The sequence below is a fragment of the Gopherus evgoodei genome, chromosome 1 (genome assembly GCF_007399415.2).
Source record: "Gopherus evgoodei ecotype Sinaloan lineage chromosome 1, rGopEvg1_v1.p, whole genome shotgun sequence".
In the NCBI taxonomy this organism is placed as follows: Eukaryota; Metazoa; Chordata; order Testudines; family Testudinidae; genus Gopherus; species Gopherus evgoodei.
The window spans coordinates 165241718-165262640 of record NC_044322.1 but is presented as its reverse complement, the minus strand read 5'-3'; positions in this window follow the sequence as shown (position 1 = coordinate 165262640).

The window sequence follows — 20923 nt, the reverse complement described above, 5'->3', positions numbered from 1 at the left end:
AGCTCTTTTTGGATTTGGGACTGCATTGCCACCCGTGCTGATCAGAGCTGCACGCTGGGCAAACAGGAAATGAAATTCAAAAGTTCGAGGGGCTTTTCCTGTCTACCTAGCCAGTGCATTCGAGTTCAGATTGCTTTCCAGAGCGGTCACAGTGGTGCACTGTGGGATACCACCCAGAGGCCAATACCGTCAATTTGCGGCCACACTAACCCTAATCCGATATGGTAATACCGATTTTAGCGCTATTCCTCTCGTTGGGGAGGAGTACAGAAACCGATTTAAAGAGCCCTTTATATCGGTATAAAGGGCCTCATTGTGTGGACGGGTACAGCATTAAATCGGTTTAATGCTGCTAAAATCGGTTTCAATGCATAGCGTAGACCAGGCCTGAGATGTCAGCATAAGCTGTGGTCTTGCCACAACTTACTCTGTTGTTACACACTAGCTAAAGAGCTTTGTCTGTATCTGACGGGAGGAAGTGGGAAAGTTTTCACACATCAGATGGTGATGTTGCCATTTAGGGTTTGTTGCTACCACCAATATTTAATTTACCCCTGAAGCAGATTTCCCTTTTATTTTACTCCTCCCACTTACTATCTGGAAAGAACAGCAGTTTATTTTTTCTCCTCAGCATTTCCTTCTGTGATACTGGGTCTGGGATATAGTAGTGAGAGGAAAGAGGCAGGGAGAGAGGAGAGGAACATGTATGATGTGATATTAAGGCATAATTGGGACTGGAAGTTCTGTTATCACTCTTGCCTCATAGAACAAGAGCTGAAGTATTTGCAGAATGTTCTATCTATCATAGCTGCTCTCCATCCCTTTAAACCATTCCAGTCTATTCAATTCTGAGTTAACTATAAACAAAACACCTGCCATTGTTTTTATTTGTTAATACTGTTATTGCTACTATTTATTTCTCTGCAAACACACAGGAAGACTAGGTCCCACTCCTAAGAAGTCTGCAGTCTAAATTAGACAAACAAACTACAGATCAGCTCTGAGAGTGGGCGGAGTCAGTTGGAGGCACTCTGCAATAGAAAGTAAGGAAGTCTTTCCACTGACATCAACAGGCTTTGAATCAGACCCTGGGTGGATTTTAAAAGGCATGAGAAAGGGGACTGTCTGTAGTAAGGTATCAGAGGGGTAGCGATGTTAGTCTGGATCTATAAAAGCAGCAAAGTGTCCTGTGGCACCTTATAGACTAACAGACGTCTTGGAGCATGAGCTTTCGTGGGTGAATACCCACTTCGTCAGATGCATGACAGGGAGAGAGGAGAGGACATGCATCTGACGAAGTGGGTATTCACCCACGAAAGCTCATGCTCCAAGACGTCTGTTAGTCTATAAGGTGCCACAGGACTCTTTGCTGTCTATAGTAAGTGCACGTAATGTGTGAAATGGTTAAGATACTGCTAATGAGATGCAATGCAGCCTTAAAACAGTGGCAGTTCTTCAAGAATGGAAAGTGACTAATATAATACCCATGCTTTAATAAAGGAGCCAAGCCTGATCACAGGAATTACAGACTGGCAAGTCTCACCTCAGTTCTAGAGGATCAGATTGAGACTCTAATTAAGGACAGAATAGTACAGCACTTGGACAAGAAAAACCCCACAGGGTCAAACCAGCACAGCTTCTGTAAAAACAATTTGTGCCTCTCTATCCATTAGAGTTCTTGGAAAAGCTAATAAAATAGAAGATAAAGGTACCCTGATGGACATCATCAACTTGAATTTTCTAGGGGCTTTTTATAAGGTCCATTACAGGAAACCATAAAGGAAAATAAACAAATTGCCACAGGATAAAGGGCAACTTTGTGTTCTCTATTAAAAATTGCTCAAAACATGGGGCCCAATCCTGAAAGCCCTCTATGCACAAACTCACACTGAAGGCAGAGGGAGAGCTGCTTGAAATTTTTTTCAGAAAATGCTAATTTATTGAAACCAAAGTTGCTTATGGAAAAGGGTCAGCTTCAACAAGTTTCCTTTTTCAAAAATGTTTTGGAAAAGTTTCAAAATCATCTAATCATCATTTTGAAACAAAAGTTTTGGTTTTCAATTTGAAATGACTTTTTGTTTTGAAATTTAAGTTAACTTATAGGAAGCAATGTGAAAAATAAAAAAGGTTAAAATTGAAGTGAAGGGTTTTGATTGACCTATCAGAATTATTTTTTTTTATGGTTCATGAAAGTTTTTTAAAATTTCAACTTTTCATCCCTAGTTCAGGATGGGTTGAAAACTCTTTCCTCCCAGCCCTAGTCAGAGAGGGGTCTGTATGTGGAGGGTTTGCAGAATTGAGACTAATAAATGCTCAAGAACACTCCTTAGTGGGGAAGAATTATAAGCCTGAATAGGACCCACTGTTAACCACCATTGGGAACAGGTCAGGTGCACATGTGTAAACAAGGCCCTACCTAGAATTTTGAGACGAACATGAATTTTATATAAAAATATTTCGGATAAGGAACTCCCACTTCATGGTTCCAACATAGTACCTCTGAGATGGCTGACCTGAAACTACTAGCTTGCTCCCCACACTGTAACAGCAACAATATTTTGGCAGGGAACACAACTGTCACCATAATAAACAAGCTATCCATTACATTCACCTCATTTTCCAGCTGTTGCATGTATCAAATTCAAGCTTATTATCCCCCCTCCTCCTTTTTTCCCTTTTGTTTACAAAACATTACTAGGGTAGGAGAAGCAGAAATAAAAATAGAGCTAGAAAAATAATCAGTCAAAAGTGATCATTAAAAGCTGAGAAAATACATATAATCTCCGCTCCTAATAAAATGAAGAAAATGAGGAGTGCATTATAACAGGATGGGCCCAATTAATTCAAGAATAAGTGGCAAGTAAAAATTAGTAAAAGGAGAAATAAAGAGAACCATGTCATCCCACCAGCATATACACAGAAAAAAACAAAACAAAATAAAACAAAACAAAACAAAAACCCTGACGGCCCAAAATTACTTGGTAAACACATACTAATTTATATTCAAAAAATGTGCCTCTGAAGATATAGACTCACTACTGACTCTTCTAAAGAACTAGTATTACGTACTTGTAGTATGCAGCAACCAAGAGTGCCCAATTGTCTGCATTCCTGATAGTCAGGATCTTCTCTTCCAATTCATGGTTGAATATATGGGGCTAGTTCCTCAGCTGATGTCAACTAATGTCCCTTAACTGAAGCCCGTTGAGCTACTCTTACATACGCCAGCTGAGAATCTGGGCCACAGAGTTCTACAAAGATGTCCTTGTTACTTTCTGAAGAAGTATGAGTATCATATGATACTCAAGTTCCGTCTCGTTGATGGCCTTTCAGTTTTGGACACTTGAAGTGGATGTTAGGAAAATTTCGGAAGGGGTTTCTACCTTTGAATGGAAAAAGTCCAAGGACAGAGAGACATCACAAAAGAAAGAGATGGGTGGAAAGTAACTATGTGCCAACATCCTATAGCCCAACTTCTTTCTCAAAAAGAACTCTTATTGACTTCACTGGTTTTGCCTGAGTAAGGGCTAAGAGATTGACCCATGTTTGAGTATGAAACATTTGATGGGAAAAAGGAGAAAATGTGGGGGAGAGGGAATATTTTATTAGTTCGTCTTCATTTATAATTACATTTCAGGGTGATCCACAAGATTGTTCTCAAGCGGTTTTAGAGGGCAGAGAGGTGAATATTCCTATTGTTTCTTTGCCAGGAAATGGTTAATTTGTGACCTCTCAATTGCCCTGTCTGCTGACCTCTGTGGATATTTAGCCTGGTAGTTAACCTCTGTGGTCCCATCAGTGGTGCTGAAGTAAAAGGTACTTAATGCAGGGCAACTCTTTTGCAAGGTTAGAAAGGATCAATAGGAGATGTGTTTAATGTGGTATCACTATCAGTTCTCATCTCACTTTTAAAACTGAAATATCCACAGTGGGACATGATCTTAGTCACACAGCAGTGCGATCTTTAACACGGCTATATATTCCCTTCTTCCCAGGTCTAGGAATATAGAAAATGGCTCAATATGCAGAGGAAATTACCCAGATTTGGAATACACTGGAGCTTTTCTTAAAGAGAAACTACTACAGAAAGTCCTCTGGTATTTAAACACTATGCTGCATTTTTTCTGGAGCTTGAGCAGACTTGTGGAAAAGAGGCAGCCTTGCAACAAACTGAATAAAAAGGGGGTGGTTTTCCCCTGAGAATATACATATATCCACTGTTTGAAGCTAATCTTCTCTGACTGAAGGGGAAAGCAGCATGTAGGGAGGTAGCTCCATTCATAAAATTCAATAAACTGCAACCCTTAGAAGAAACCTGTCCAGGCACACAAGGAAACACAATGAAGTTGTTCTTTTGCTAAGAGAATTGGATTAAGGGGGCTTTGTTGTGTTGTACCACAGGGTAGTGCCTTTAATTGTCTTTAATAACATAATTGAAAACTACACTTCTGGGACATGCTTTTAAGGCCAGATAACTCAGAATTCGCCTGCCAAATTATCAGCCTAAAATGGATTTACCAGCTCCCTGCTTTGGCCAAGCAGAGGACTGTAATTTTGGGGACTACCTCTGGGTCACTGGTATATTTTAGCGGCTGGCACAATAATATATGTTTAAGCAATGTTATTGAGGAGGAATTCTCGGTAACACGTGTGTCTCAGTGGAATACTCAGGATGAAAGCCTGGCCCCACTGAAGTCAATGAGAGTTTTGCCACTGACTTGAATGGGCCCCAGATTTCAGCCCCACACTTCAGAATGCAATCCAATGTCAGAGAGTCATCCCTCTCATTTACTTGAACTCCAGTTTGTCAATAAAAAGTTGAGAAGTACGCAGGAGATGGAGGATCAACCTCTATAAGGATTTTATGTTCATGTACACGTACTACTAGCTCAACAGTGCATTTCTATTGCTCTTCCTCAAGGACAACTGCTCAACTGAGTGATTCAATTGTCTGTCTTGAAAACTTGCTAATAATTCAGTTTTAAACCCAAGTTACTAAATTGGGAATTAAACAGCAGCTTGTTTTTGTGCCTACATATTATCCACTTATAACTGTCCCTTACAACAGTACATATGTCCGTTGTACATATTTACAATAGAAATATATCACTTCAGATTCTTAAATGGGTTCCAGAATGTCTCCTCTTAAGCTCCTGGAGACACTTGAATTCCCAAACAAAACATGCGCAATTCCCACTCCAGCTCTTTTATGAGACAGACACTGTTCAGAAAGCAATAATCTGAGACAGAATTTGCCATGGTAATAGCAGTTTTAAAATGGAGTTAAACTGAGGGTGTTGGATTTGCAATATGACCATTGAGGGAACAGAGAGGAAAAGAGATGCCAAGGAAGGAAATGAGATGGCTGGAAGCTTGAAACCCAAGTTTTGATTAATTTAGAGGAAGCAAGGATCTTGTTCACAATTTTTTCTTTAAATTACTTCTGAACTGCATTTACTTAAACACAAGAAATACCATCCCCTTCTTTATTTTCACTTTGCCCCCAGACTGTGGTGAATTAACCCTTTTTCTATAATTCCTTGCAACTTCAACACCTGGATCAGCTCTACTTGAAGCAGCATCTTCTTCTTATTAATAATATGATGTGCTGTTGCTAAAATTATGAGTTTCCCCCATTTCTTTTGTCTCTATACTTCTTCCTTTAAATGTCCGCTGGTGGAGCTCTGGAGCCCCTTTGCAGCTCTCTTGGGGTTTTTAAGCTGGCCATTTCAGTCTCAGCAGATATTTTGTGGGAACCACCAAACAGGCCTTCTATTCCAGGAAAAAGTCAATGGCAGCATGCACCAAACCTGCTTCTGCTATAGCCGTTCTAACAGAGCTGGGGCAGATAGCAGCACCGATACTCCTTTATATATGCAGGTTTCACACAGATCTATTTATAAATAGCAGGTATTATTACTGATCTAGCTCAGTGAGTGTGCTAAGAGGCAAGAAAAAAGAGAAGAGGTGAACTCTTGGCCCTACTGAAGTCAGTGCAAGTTTGGCCATTGACTTCAGTGGGGGACCAGGATTTCACAGGAGGCCCCTGCCCTTTGGAGTTTAACCTGTAATGGCTAGATTGTGAGCAGGCCATCTGTGAAATCTCAAGGGCAAACAAGAAGCCTCCCCTCTCCACCAATAGTTGCACAAGGACCTCACACAACAACAGTCCCTGCATTCCCTGTGCCCAGAGGAGTCCGTTCCTGTTCCTTTCTGTGTACCCTAGAGTTTTATACTGACACCCATCACAGTAGTATCCGAGCACCTTCCATGTGACATTAGCAGCAAGTTCTTAGCCCTGAAGCTCCGACGCGACTCCCTCTAAGGAAAACCCTCTGCTTGGAATAGGGTTGGTTTTGTTGTTTTTGGGGATTGGAGGGGTTTGGGAATAAAAGTAGTGATTGAATTCTGAGTGTTGTTTATGGTGGAAGGCATTCTCAAAGACAGCTTTGTAACTTTTCTAAAGATGGTCGGACTCTGGATTTGATTTCCTCTGAAAGATTGTTTCACAGTCAGAGCCTCTCAAGAGCAAGGGCTTTGTCCACAAATCTCACATCTTCATCCTGGGCTTTGTGATCTGCCTTGTCCCAGAGGCACACAGCTGTCATGGTGGTTCATAGATTGAAATTAGATCTTTGGTGTAGCTGGGGCTTATTCTATTACCTGTTTTGACAATTAACACCAAAGCTTTAAGGTGGCATTGGAAGCCAACTGGGAGTCAGTGGATGGACTTGAGCACAGGTCTGATGTGCTCACAGCAGCCAGCCATAGAAAAGGCAGGTAGATGCATTCTGTATCAGCTGGAGCCTGCACATTCAAATGTACGGATTACTGAGGACAGGACCTTGTGTAGTAGGAAGGAATGAAGTTCCCTAGCAACCTAGAAGTTAGAGGAGACAGTTTTAGAAAGTGATGCTGAAAAGGTGCAGAAAGCAGCTGGGCCATTGGCTGGCCCTTGGTCTTCACCAGTCCATGGAGCAAGGCTGGGCACATCATAGAATCATAGAATATCAGGGTTGGAAGGGACCTTAGGAGGTCATTTAGTCCAACCCCCTGCTCAAAGCAGGACCAGTTCCCAACTAAATCATCCCAATCAGGGCTTTGTCAAGCCTGACCTTAAAAACCTCTAAGGAAGGAGATTCCACCATCTCCCTAGGTAACGCATTCCAGTGCTTCATCACCCTCCTAGTGAAAAAGGTTTTTCTAACATCCAACCTAAACCTCCCCCATTGCAACCTGAGACCATTACTCCTTGTTCTGTCATCTGCTACCACTGAGAACAGTCTATATCCATCCTCTTTGGAAACCCCTTTCAGGTAGTTGAAAACAGCTATCAAATTCCCTTTCATTCTCCTCTTCTGCAGATTAAATAATCCCAGTTCCCTCAGCATCTCCTCATAAATCATGTGCTCCAGCCCCCTAATCATTTTTGTTGCCCTCCACTAGACTATCTCCAATTTTTCCACATCCTTCTTGTAGTGTGGGGCCCAAAACTGGACACAGTACTCCAGATGAGGCCTCATCAGTGCTGAAGAGAGGGAAATGATCACATCCCTTGATCTGCTGGCAATGGCCTTACTTATACAGCCCAAAATGCTGTTAGCCTTCTTGGCATCAAGGGCACACTGTTGACTCATATCCAGCTTCTCGTCCACTGTAACCCCTAGGTTCTTTTCTGCAGAACTGCTGGCTAGCCAGTCAGTCCCTAGTCTGTAGCAGTGCATGGGATTCTTCCATCCTAAGTGCAGGACTCTGAACTTGTCCTTGTTGAACCTCATCAGATTTCTTTTAGCCCAATCCTCCAATTTGTCTAGGTCCTTCTGTATCCTATCCCTAACAGCCAGAGTATCTACCACTCCTCCCAGTTTAGTATCAACTGCAAACTTGCTGAGGGTACAATCCATGCCATCCTCCAGACCATTAATGAAGATATAGGATGAAACTGGCCCCAGGACCAACCCTTGGGGCACTCCGCTTGATATCAGCTGCCAACTAGACATGGAGCCATCGATCACTACCTGCTGAGCCTGTTGATCTAGCCAGCTTTCTATCCGCCTTATAGTCCATTCATCCAGCCCGTACTTCTTTAACTTGTTGACAAGAATACTGTGGGAGACCATATCAAAAGCTTTCCCCTCATCCATCAACAGTAGCAATCTGCTCTGTGGAGCAAATGGCATGTGCATAGTGAAGCTACAGGAGCGATTGTTCCTATTTGAGGTCTATAGCTTAAATACATCTGATTTAGGGCTAGATCAGGGTTTCATATAAAGAACTATCTCAGTTTACCTGCTGAGAAGGTGAGTTTGAGGACATATCTACTACTGTTCTTTTAGAACTGTAGCAGGAAACGGCTAGGCAAAGTTCTATTAAGAAGCTCTACAGTGAAGAAGAGAGGGTACAGAGTAGTTTTAGGGATAATATGGTCTTCTTTATTCTAATTCTAATCTAAATCCCTGTTCAGAGTTAGAGGAAAGTGACTCTGTGAATAGAGCAGAAAAATGAAACAAGAAAAGGGAAATCTGCACTTTGCAGGGAATTCAGAGTGTTTATAGTGTTTTGCTTTGCTTGCATGTATGTTCTTTTTCTGTTTACAGTTTGTTTAGTTCCTGTATTTTCATTAAGACCTGGTGCATGAAAGGAAGTAACAGAGCTGAGGTTATCAGTTATGGAAAGCACACTGAGAAATTAATTTTAAGGACAGACTTAAAGGTGGTAAAAAGGAGTAAGCTGTTTTTATGTTTATGAAAGCACATTTCATCAGCACAAAAGCTTGACTCCATACAGTCTGTGGCTTCAACTTTGGGATATGGAACTCATGGCTGCTAAAGAAAGATTTCTCAGAATCTATAATCAAGGGATCCCACAGTTCATGGGCCAGACTCTGCATTGTTACACTGTAGTAAATGGAATTGTACCAGTATAACTGACAAGAGTGTTTGGTCCTACATCCACTGAAATACCAATATTCTGTATGTACCTACAAACAAGTGGCAGGCAAATACAGAGTACGCACAACAAGTTCTGAACAGAATACACGCACACTCATAGTATTTGGTTTAAATTAACCCACTTCCTTGGGTCTGGCATTATTAGTAACTCAAACAGAAACATAAATCTCAGCCTAACCTTTCTCCCTAACTCTGATGGTTTCTAGGGTTCCCTGGAAATATCCCAATTTCCCTTGCTCAAAGAGCCACTCCTATCTGCCTTATATCCAAGGTGGAGAAAGTAAGCCACATGTGCCACAATGAGTCAGCATTTCCCTGCCAGGCTCCAACTCCTGCCAATGGGGGTGGGACCACAGAAGAAACCCTTCCAGCCTGTGATAGTGGCAGACACAGGAGCTCACATCATTTTGGCTTAGTCTTCATGGGGAAAAAGCTAAGTTCAAAATTTTTCTGACAAACACATTTCAATTCACATAATTTTAAACACCACTTAACATTCAGTGTGGAAAAAATCATATTTAAAAACAAGTTAAATTGGCATAACTAAGGCTAAGATTAACCATGAACAGCTATCATGTTTAGAATCATAGAAGATTAGGGTTGGAAGAGACCTCAGGAGGTCATCTAGTCCAACTCCCTGCTTGAAGCAGGACCAATCCCCAACTAAATCATCCCTGCTGGGGATTTGTCAAGCTGGGCCTTAAAAACCATAGATAAACACTGAGTTTCTAACCTGGTTAGTGCAGACAAAACCACCACGGTATGATTAGATTGAGTTTATTTGAATTTGAGCTCATTATTAGCCTAATCCTATTTCACTTTTAAGGCATGAAGAATAGCGCCACATCTGACTGCAGGCCCAGCTGGGACAATCCTACTGATTCATTACAGAAACTTGCTGCAGAACAGTAACTTTATTTCACTTACTTGGATGGCTGGCTGTATCTCTGAACACTTTCATTATATTGTCTCGCTCCTTGGCACCAACGTATTCCATTACACACACTTCTCTTCTGTTCCCTTATACATTTAGATCATTCTAAGGAGTGTGGCTGGAGGCCCTCTGGATCGGTTACCTATCTTTTATTATGCATCCTATGGAAAGGTAGTAAACTCCAGGGGTGAAAGCCTGGCCCCACTGAAACCAGTGGGACCTGTGCCATTGACGTCAATGGGGCCAGGATCTCACCCCAAGTTTTTAATATTCCAATTTTTTTAACCTTAGTCATAACCTCACTACAGTTGCTTAGGAGTGACAGTTATAGAACCCATAAGTGTGTGAGATCACTCAGAGCTATTCTGCTAACCTCTAAATGGAGCCAGTCCTTAGGGATGCATGGAATTCACTGCATTTTTCCATTTCATTTGTATAATGAAAACATTCTTTGGCCTATGTTCTATTTTTTCCCCTTTTTGGACTTAAGGGGAAATTCTGTATATAATCTTCACATCTTATGAGCACTCACTGATGGCATATTCATTAGTGATCATCAGGCTCAATGATTTGTGATTTTAAAATAGAGATTCCTTTTAGTAGTCCCTCACCATACCAGCCCCAGAAGCTTCAGTGTATTGAATTTTACACAGCGCCCAGGCTCACTGAGAACCTATCATTTTAGTTAGCCATAAGTAGGTGCTTGCAGCAAAATTAATTCTAAATAAAAAGCCTGAAATAAGTCTTTATGAAGATTTTAGCCAAGAAAATTTAGAAATCTAAATAGTAGGGGATAGAGTTGCCACATAAACAGCATCAGACAAATACCAAGTTGAGTCTTGACCTCTCCATGTCAAGCCTTAATCCCAATACACCAAATTCAGATGTAATATTTACGATAGTGTAAGACTACCTCACATCCTCTCAGACATGCTCACATACAAGGGGCTTTTTTCTGTACTGAACTGAAACAGTTTCACAGCAGCATAAGTCCACTGGCCAGTGGAATCACTCCTGAGCTACCTCAGTCCCAGCGTCTGGGAGATGTAAGTTGCCTACGTATGCCCACCCTCTGATGTGGGAGCTTGTGGGAGCCAAAGGTGGTATAACTTACATGTCTAGGAAGTAGAAGAAGATGTAATTTGCTTACACTTTTCTCTTCTGGCCCTTTGGCATGTTATACCAATTTACTTTACCTTAGGCTCCATTACGTTCACTTAGAAGCAGTGAGCTAGCTTCAGGAATAATGAGTTACACAACACTAAGTGGACATGACTATGAGTCTAAGAAAGTAAGTGGGACCCTGGCTGTGAGATTCCTTGCCCTCTGGTGACCCCTTATAAGGCCCAGGGAACCCGGGCCTCCCCTTGTCCTTGACCAGAGGTGGAAGGTTTGGCCCAGCCACCCTCTGTTAGGACAGAGGGGTGGCCAGGCCAAATTTGAGTGGTGTTGCAAATGCTTGGGTGCCTCTTTTGTCCCCTTTTCAGTGCCCAGGGGCACCAGGCACTCCCAGCAAGAAGCAATGCAAAGGGTACCAGGAAACTCCAGCATGATGGGAGGACTGGAGCTGGATTTTCAGTGTTTCTTGGGGAAGCAGAGATGCAGAAGGAGGATGGTGTCTGGGGCTCCCAGAACTGCCTGTCCCTGGTGGGGATGGTGCTTTTCACTGCATCGGTGGGTAAAAGCACAGAGCTGGGATGGGGTGGGGAGACTACAGGGCTTGGGACATGGCAGGAGCTTGGAACGTGCCAGTGAGTAGGACATGGGTGGTTGTGGCCCATGGTTACAGTAGGAGTCATGTCTAATGGTTAGAGAAGGAATTGGAGTCTGGGGTCAGAACCCAAGTCCAAGGTCAGTCACCAGAACTGAAGTCAGAAATTAGAGCCAAAGATTAAGACTGGGTTACCTGGAGCAAGGGAAGGCTAGGCCCAAGGCAAGCGCTATCACAGCCATGAGCAAATACTTTGAGCAGCTGTTCTGGACTTAGGAGCCAGTCTGCAGATTCATTAGGCCTACTTTGGCTGTGCTGCAGCATTTGAGTCCTAACAGTGCAGGGACAAGGGGAGGGAAACGTGTGAGTCTGGTTGCAGAGGGAGAAAGCTCGGGGCTTGGCGCAGAGCTGGAGAGGGAGCGCTCTGGGCCCCCTCCTTAGGAAAATTCTGGTTGTGCCCCTGATCCATTACTGCGCACCACTAATTGCCCAACATACCAGGAACATGACCAAATAGTAGGACTACCAGGGCCAGCTCCAGGCACCAGCATTCCAAGCAGGTGCTTGGGGTGGCAATCTGAAGGGACGGCAGTCTATGTGTTTTTTGGCCCCAAGCAGCATGCCGAATTGCCGTCGCAGACGGCAGAGGCAGTCCATGTGCCATTAGGGTGGCACACGCCTTTCCGTGGCTGAGGCAATTTGGCGGCAACTTCTATGTTCAGCTGTCCGAGGTGGCACAGCTTCTGTCTTCTGGCTGAAGACAGAAGCTGCCACCGAATTGCTGCTGCCACGGAAATGCATGTGCCGCCCTAACGGCACACGGACTACCTCCGCCGTCCATGGCAGCAATTCAGTGCGCTGCTTGAGGCAGCGAAAACAGTAGAGCCAGCCTGAGGACTACATAGGAATGGTATTCTCTAGCCCTGGGAAAGTCATTGACTAGGAAGAGAGGAAAGAAGGGCCAGCAGGATACTAGAGAGAACACAGCTGGCAGAAGTCATGCTACAGATGGTCAGGTATAGAGAACCCTAAATTTACTACAGCATTTTCATGATCCTCAAACCAGTGATATTGGCAGAGACTACTTTGAATGAGACACCTCTACAGTGCAATAGACTCATGTAGCTTCTCTTGCAAAAAGTGATATCAAATGAAAAATCTGCTTTTCACTATGAAAAGCAAAGCAGAAATTATTGGGGGCGGGAGACAGAACTTTTTCAACCCAAGTGAAACTAGTGAAAAACAAGCCCTGCTTTGAGTAAGATATTGCACACCAAACAGCATATTTAACAAATGTCATCTCTTTTTCTGTTCTCCTCCTCTTGTCCATGAGGAAATCACAACATTTTAAAATATACTCATCATTCGGCAATCTTTTCAAGTCATGCTCTGGTCATCACTAGCAAAAAGTCTGTTGCGAACCTTCACACTCCCTATTTGTGCCAGGTGTGGTTGGCCCTATGTCTAGCATAAGCCAATAGAATTGGTCTTCCATTTTCATGAGTACTGAAGTCACACACCATTTTTAAAAAATAACAGATTATTACAATTCAAGTACTGTGAATTTGTTATACTATTGAGTAGAAAGTAAAAAAATGTCCTAACTCACAGCTGGTGGTTTTGTGCATTTGAGGCCTGATCCAAAGCCCACTGAATGTAGTGGAATGTCTCCCATTGACTTCAGTGGGCTTTGGATCCATCCCCTACTTTATGTTAGAAATGACATTTGTCCTGTGTGTCAATTCCCATGTATTTAACACATTATAAGGATCATACGAATTAGAAATGTATCATGGAAAGAAATCTTTTGAATGAAATTGGAAGCTTAAAAATATAATAATGGTAGGGGGATTTTTTATATCAGGGTTTAAGTGTAGAATTATGTAAATTCTATATTACTTGGAGAAAAGGAAATACTAGATGTAAAAAAGGTAAATAATGATCCAAAAGTTGTATTTAAGAGTGTTATTTGTCAGCAATACATTTTTTTTAAAATTATATAGTGGACTTTCTGTTCCTTTACAAATTTGCATTTTGTTTGATAAGAATACTAGACCCTGACTCATCTTGCCACTTGTTTGCATTACACAGAGATAAATTACATAAACCTTCTGTTAGCAATGCAAACAATTTCCTCCTCTTTGTCTCGCAGAAACATATGGACATGCAGGATCACTGAAAACTGTTTTTCCATTTTATTTATGCAAAAAAGAAAAACGATCCATGTACTTGAAAGTCTTATAATGATGCCTGGTACCTGTGAATTGTTACTAACAAGTATAGTTTGTTACTGATATGTTAATCTGTGTGCAAATATACCAATACAAAGCAAACATTCTGTTAGAATGTGGGGAAAGGGGAATGATTAGAGTAGACCAATATAACCCCTGACAGCATTCCTGGATTTGAAATGAAAATAGCTTCTTCTACCTGGAAGAGAAGAGGAAAGACTGGGTTTAAAATAATTTTATTTTGTTTTGAAATATTTCCCCAATCTTCTTTTAGTCCTAAGTGGTTAAACATGTGCTTAACTTTTAGTCTGTTGTTCAATCAATGTCTAAATACTCCCATGCTTAAAAGTAACGCATGCTAATGGGTAACATTTGCAAAAGCACCTGAATGGCTAAATCCTATTCTCAAAAGCAATTTAGGCTCTTAAGAGTTTCATTCAAAGTCAATAAGATTTAGGAGTAGAAGTGCCTAAATCACTTTTGAAAATGGTACTTAGGCTCCCAAGTCACTTGGGTGCTTTTGAATATGTTACCCGTAAGCACTAGTGTTTCTTTAAGTAGCTTTACCAGAGATGCTTTACTGGATGAGGCCTTTTGTATTCAGACTCAAGGCCCTGAGTAGGTAGCGTTTTAAAAAAAAGGGAGGGGGGACATTTATAAGACAAGCCAAATCACTCAGAAAGCATTCACTATTGTTCATATTTTTAGTTTAATCACCTTGACCCTCTAGCTCCTAGTAACCACTAAGCTTTCCAACTACGGCAGAGAACTCCTTGTACTGAAAAGAAGTAAACAAGTTTCAGATCATTGTTATAAAGACACAGGTCTTACCCGTACATTTCTTAGGTAATATCACAATAAATGGAGCACTGCTGGGATGAAACAAACATATCAAAGGACAGACAAACTCAGAAAGCCCTGACTTCTTCTACATTTTCTTACTCTCACTTTTGTTGTTCTCCAACTGAATAGCTACTTTATCACAGGCACCTTCATGTCTTGAAAATAAAATGTGTGCGTGTGTAAAATGTATTGACTTTTTGTTTGCCAGGAATGTGGAGTTTTGTAGATTTTTACTTCTGAATTGAAGGGCATTTTCCAAGCTCTTTAAGGCAGCTAGGCTGTCAGCTGATAGAAGTTGCTTGTGATTAGCAAGGAAGGTCATAACTTTAATTATTGCTCTTGTGTCATGGATAAGTGTCAGTGCAGACGCAATTGCTGCAATCGTGAATGTTGTGCTCTATTGCCAAGGTAGCTTTCTTTGCACATTTTTCAAGGGAGAGAGAGAGAGAGAGTATATTGTCTTCACCTATCATTCAGAAAGTCTAAAGAATTCATTTGCTAATGTGAGACTTCGGCTATTCAAACAAAGCATCAATATTTCAGAGCTTTGTTCAGAAATCCACTGAACACAATTGTTTTTAACTCTGACTCTGCTTCTATTTGCTTATCATATATCAAGTTTGCTTGCTCCCTGCTCCTTACTTGACTGCAGCAATATCCCCAGGACTAATACTACCACAGAAAATTAGGAACTGAGGGTTGTTTGTAGTGCTTAAGTAGAGAAATAAGGCCAAATGTTGCTCTTAGTTTTAATTGTGGCGTCCTGTTGACTTCAGTGATACACAAGTAACTGGGATCAGAAATTCTCCCATTTGGAGTAATGTAAGGAATGGACAAAAGGCTTTATGACAATGTAGTCATTTTGAAGGAGGTCTAATAGAAATCAAATAAGGAGAGACAAATTATTAAGCATCTATGTAAGCTCAGGTAGAGTAAATTAGTGTAGCTCTATTATCTACAATGTATCTATGAGGATTTACTACAGCTGAGGTTCTGGCTCATGTTAGTTACCACAAGTGAACATATTTGTTACTTTTATATTTTAATATATATAGAAAGGGTTCTTCAAACATTTTTTCAAGTAGAAAGAAGATAGGAGTGAAAAACAGTGAATTGAATAAAATGAGTGAAGAACAAGCAGATTTTTAGGTGATTCTCCAGACTGTCTCCCCTCTGCAAAGAGAAGCAAATTAACTGTTTAATAAAAGGATTGTATTTCCGGATATGACAGGAGGAGATAGATTCAAATTAAAAGGGTTGTGCCAAAACTGGCTGCTCTTAAGGAAGACTAAGTATCTGATCCAGGTACCATGAGTGCTAAAGGAAATGAGAAGAGAAATTAGTGAAACCTTAACTGATATTTTACAATTGCCCCCGTGACAGGTTGACTCCTGAATAAGGGACAGTGGGAAACACAATTCATAGGATCAGATCAACCACGTATTTTATTATAAGGGGGTCATGAGATACAGGAGGCAGTTACAATCCAGCTGGTTTAAAGTTATTTCTTGGGGAAATAGTTTTATGGGATTTAATGAAGTCATGATGTTATACTTTGAAAGGACTAATTTAGCTGCAGCTAGCCAAAATAGATTAAGATGAGGGATAGTCCTGCTTAGCTACCATTTGAAAGTCCTGGAAGATATTACTGCCACAGTATTCAAAAAAAAAAAAAAACAAAAAAAAAACCCAAGAGTGGACATGCCTTCTTTTACGTATTAAGGGGAACTGCTAAGATTAGGTTCATTGTGCCAGATGTCAAAAATTACCTTTTGCTTGTCAACCAAGGATCTTTAGAAAGGATTGCCTAAATATCTTTGAGGCTGTACAATTCTGGGCAAAATTAAGTGCTCTCTCTATTTTCCTATTTTAAAGATGTTGCTCTACTGTAGGCAGGCATGGTAGTCCAGACACTAGTAGTATAAGCAAGTGACTATGTAGGCGTTCTGATCAGAAAATGGGGGTGGAAGGAAACTGCAAGGAATTTGTTTTGCATTTTTTGTTAAAATTACATTTTGATAGAAATTTTCTGAGCATTCTAATCCTGGCTCTTGCAATCAAATCTTGGCATGGCTTGGAGTAAGTCACTTACTTGTCTGTGTCTCAGTTCCTCTTTCTGTGAAAGGGTGATAATAATTCCTACCTCATAAGGTGCTGTAGAGGCAGATTAAATAATGTAACACAAGCTGAAGGTGTATGTAACATTCTATAGGCGTGCTAATTATTATTGATAATTTTTTACTATATTAATGGAGAAAGCCAGCCTTAGGGAAAATGGTGCCCTCAGCAAACTTGTATTTTGGCACCCTTGGGCCCTGTGGTCACCGTGGCACCCCCCATTGCTCCTGGCCCTCTTGGGTTCCCCTCTTTTGTGCCCTAACCCCTATGCTGTGCCCTTCACCCCAATCCATGCACTCCCCTCTGGTGCCCCAACCCCTGCATTGTGCTTCCTTTGCCCCTAACCCCTGCACTCCCCCTTCACCCCTTGCACCCTGAATCCCTGCACCTACTCCTGTGCCCCTAGTCCCTGCCCCCTCCTGTGCCCTAACTCCAATGCTGTGCCCTTCACCCCTAATCCCTGCACTCCCCTCCAGTGCCCCAACCCCTGCACTGTGCCCCCTTCACCCCTAACCCATGCATCCCCTCCTGCACCCACATGGGGAAACTGACCTGGATGCATGGAATAGCTGGCATTGCTGCTTGCTCTCCCCCCCCAAAAAAAAAAACGCTGCTCCTCCGTGCACCCCTAGGGGGCTGGGGGGTGGAGAGCGAGGAGAAACATCAGGGTTCTGTGAATCCAGGTCACTTTCTCCACCTGGGCAGGAAAGCAGCAGCTCCTGATGCTCGCCCCACAGCACAGCCCAGGCAGGGAAAGTGATCTGGATGCAGGAAGCCCTGACATTGCTCTTTGCCCCGCCCCCTCCCCCCTATAGCCCCTTAGGAAGAACATTGTGGGAGGCAAGAAGTATCTGTGGCCTGGTCTACGCTACGAGTTTAAACAAATTTTAGCTGCATTAAATCGATTTAACACTGTACCCATCCACACAACGAGGCCCTCTATATCGATATAAAGGGCTCTTTAAATCGGTTTCTGTATTCCTTTCCAACGAGAGGAGTAGCGCTAAAATCGGTATTACCATATCGAATTAGGGTTAGTGTGGCCACAAATCAATGATATTGGCCTCCAGGCAGTATCCCACAGTGCATCATTGTGTCCGCTCTGGAAAGCAATCTGAACTCGGATGCAGTGGCCAGGTAGACAGGAAAAGCCCCATGAATTTTTGAATTTCATTTCCTGTTTGCCCAGCATGGAGCTCTGATCAGAACAGGTGGCGATGCTGTCCCAAATCCAAAAAGAGCTCCAGCATGGACCGCATGGGAGATACTGGATCTGATTGCTGTATGGGGAGAGAAATCTGTTCTATCAGAGCTCCTTTACAGAAGACGAAATGCCAAAGCATTTGAAAAAAATCTCCAGGCTATGATACAGAGTCCACAGCACAGTGCTGCATGACAAGCATAACGGAAAGCCAAAGAATCAAATGGACGCTCATGGAGGGAGGGAGGGGGTACTGAGGACTCCAGCTATCCACAGTCCCCCGCAAACTCCGAAAACCATTTGCATTCTTGGCTGAGCTGCCAATGCCTGTAGGGTCAAACACATTGTCCGGGGTGGTTCAGGGTATAGCTCGTCAATTTCCTCCTTCCCCCCCCATGAAAGAAAAGGGAAAAAAATCATTTCTTGACTTTTTTCAATGTCACCCTATGTCTACTGAATGCTGCTGGAAGACGCGATGCTGCGGCAGTGAAGAGCAGTGTCCGCTCCCCTCCCCTCCCCGATGGCAGACGGTACAATATGACTGCTATCCGTCGTCATCCTCAGCCAGTGAGTGCTCCTGGCTGGCCTCAGGTGAGGCCGGCTGGGGGTGCCTGGGTAAAAATAGGAATGATTCCCGGTCATTCCCAGTAGATGGGACAGAACGGCTGGTAACCATCTTCATCATAGCAACTGGGGGCTGAGCTCCATCAGCCCCCTCCCTTTCCTGTGTAAAGAAAAGATTCTGTCCTGCCTGGACTATCATAGCAGAGGGATGCTAGGCTCCTCTCTCCCGCACCGCTTAATGTCCTGCCTGGACTAATAGCAGCTGGAGGCTGCCTCCCCCTAATTTTATCTCACTAACAAGTCAGTGTTTCTGATTCCTGCATTCTTTATTACTTCATCACACAAATGGGGGGACACTGCAACAGTAGCCCAGGAGGGTTGGGGGAGCAGGGAAGCAATGGGTGCGGTTGTTGCAGGGGCACCCCCTAGAATGGCATGTAGCTCATCATTTCTGTGGGATCTGACAGGGAGCAGCTGTGCTCTCTGGTTCTCTAGGACACTTGCCCCATATTCTAGGCAGGACTGACTCTATTTCTACAGGGGAGTCATTCCCATTTTTGTCTTTGCTCCCCCGGCCGACCTCATCCGGGGGCACCCATGACAGCAGCAGACAGTACAGAACGACAGATAACCGTCATCTCATTGCCAATTTGCAATGGCACAGCAGACGGTACAGAACGACTGATAACCATCTCTGCTATCATGCAAAGGCAAATGAATGCTGCCGTGTAGCGCTGCAGTATCGCCTCTGTCAGTGGCATCCAGTACTCATAAGGTGACAGTGACAAAAGGCAAAACAGGCTCCATGGTTGCTGTGCTATGGCGTCTGCTAGGGCAATCCAGGGAAAAAGGGCGCGAAATGATTGTCTGCCGTTGCTTTCCCGAAGGAAGGAATGACTGACGACATTTACCCAGAACCACCCGCAACAATGATTTTTGCCCCATCAGGCACTGGGATCTCAACCGAGAATTCCAAGGGGTGGAGGAGACTGCGGGAACTATGGGATAGCTATGGAATAGCTACCCACAGTGCAACGCTCCAGAAATCGATGCTAGCCTCAGACCATGGACGCACACCATCGAATTAAAGTGCTTTGTGTGGCCGTGTGCACTCGACTTTATACAATCTGTTTTACAAAACCAGTTTATGTAAAATCGGAATAATCCCATAGTGTAGACGTACCCTGTGTGTCACCACTCACCCTCCCCCACCATTTTCCTCTGCTGGGAGGAAGCAGGGAGAAATCTGAGCAACCCCTACGTGATGCTCCCCAAGGAGCAGTTTCTAACACTACAACAGCAGCGTCCACCTCTACGCTGCAGCATGAGACCACAGGGGCCCTGCCAGCCCCCCAGGTGGCCCACCCCTAAGGCCGGCCCTGCTAATGGACAATGGGTCAAAGCTCTAGTCTACATGTTTATGTTTGTGTGTGGGTTCAGAACAGGCATGCAAACTAGATTTTTAAAAGGGACTAGTGATTTTGATTGTCCCAGACCCTAAATTTTTTCAGAAAGAACTGAATGACTCTCCTCTGAAACTCAGGCCCTTTTAAGGTGATTCTAGTTAAGGACCAAAAAACTGAATCACCCCAAATTACTGACGACTTTTGAAAATATATATAACCCCTTTAGAGTATCTCTCACTCAGTGCCCTGTAATGTCACTGGTCCAATTTCATCCCCAGTGTAACCCCAACGACTTCAATGCACTTATACTAGGGATGAATTTGACCCATGTACCTTCCAGGTTTTTGGTTCACTCACTGCATTACTTCTATAGGATTCTTGATATAAGTATTAGAGCAAGAACTGGTTTGGATAAAAGCAGAACAAACACAAATTTAAATACAAAATTCAGATTGAACTTCAACTGCATATTTTCACTGCATAAATATTTTAATTAAACTTCTAAAAAATATATTTTTCATTTTTGTGAATCTGTGTACTTCTCAGCAACAGACAAAATCACAAGCCCAAGTACTGAAATTCTGGGATGAAGTATCCTCTTGTGAGAATTTTAGACAAAGGCTAGATTCACCAATGCACAATGACTGTTTTGTGCTGCTCCAGAGATGCAAAGCATCTGTAAACCCAGTTTAGCCAGCCAGTTAAACCAGGTTTATGGCTGTTTTGCATTGCCAGAGTGTTACAAAACAGCCACAGAAACCAGTGAATATGGTTTGAACAAGAATCCAGAGTTCCAAATGTATCCCCAAAACGAACCTCTGGAGATCTTGGAGCTCCCTGCCATCTAATAAATATTGTATTGCTAGAGAGATTTTATTTGGAAGCAGAATACATTAAATAAAACAGAAAAACACAGGAACCAGTTCTCCAGTAAAATCTGACAGCTTTGGGATGCTCAAATGGT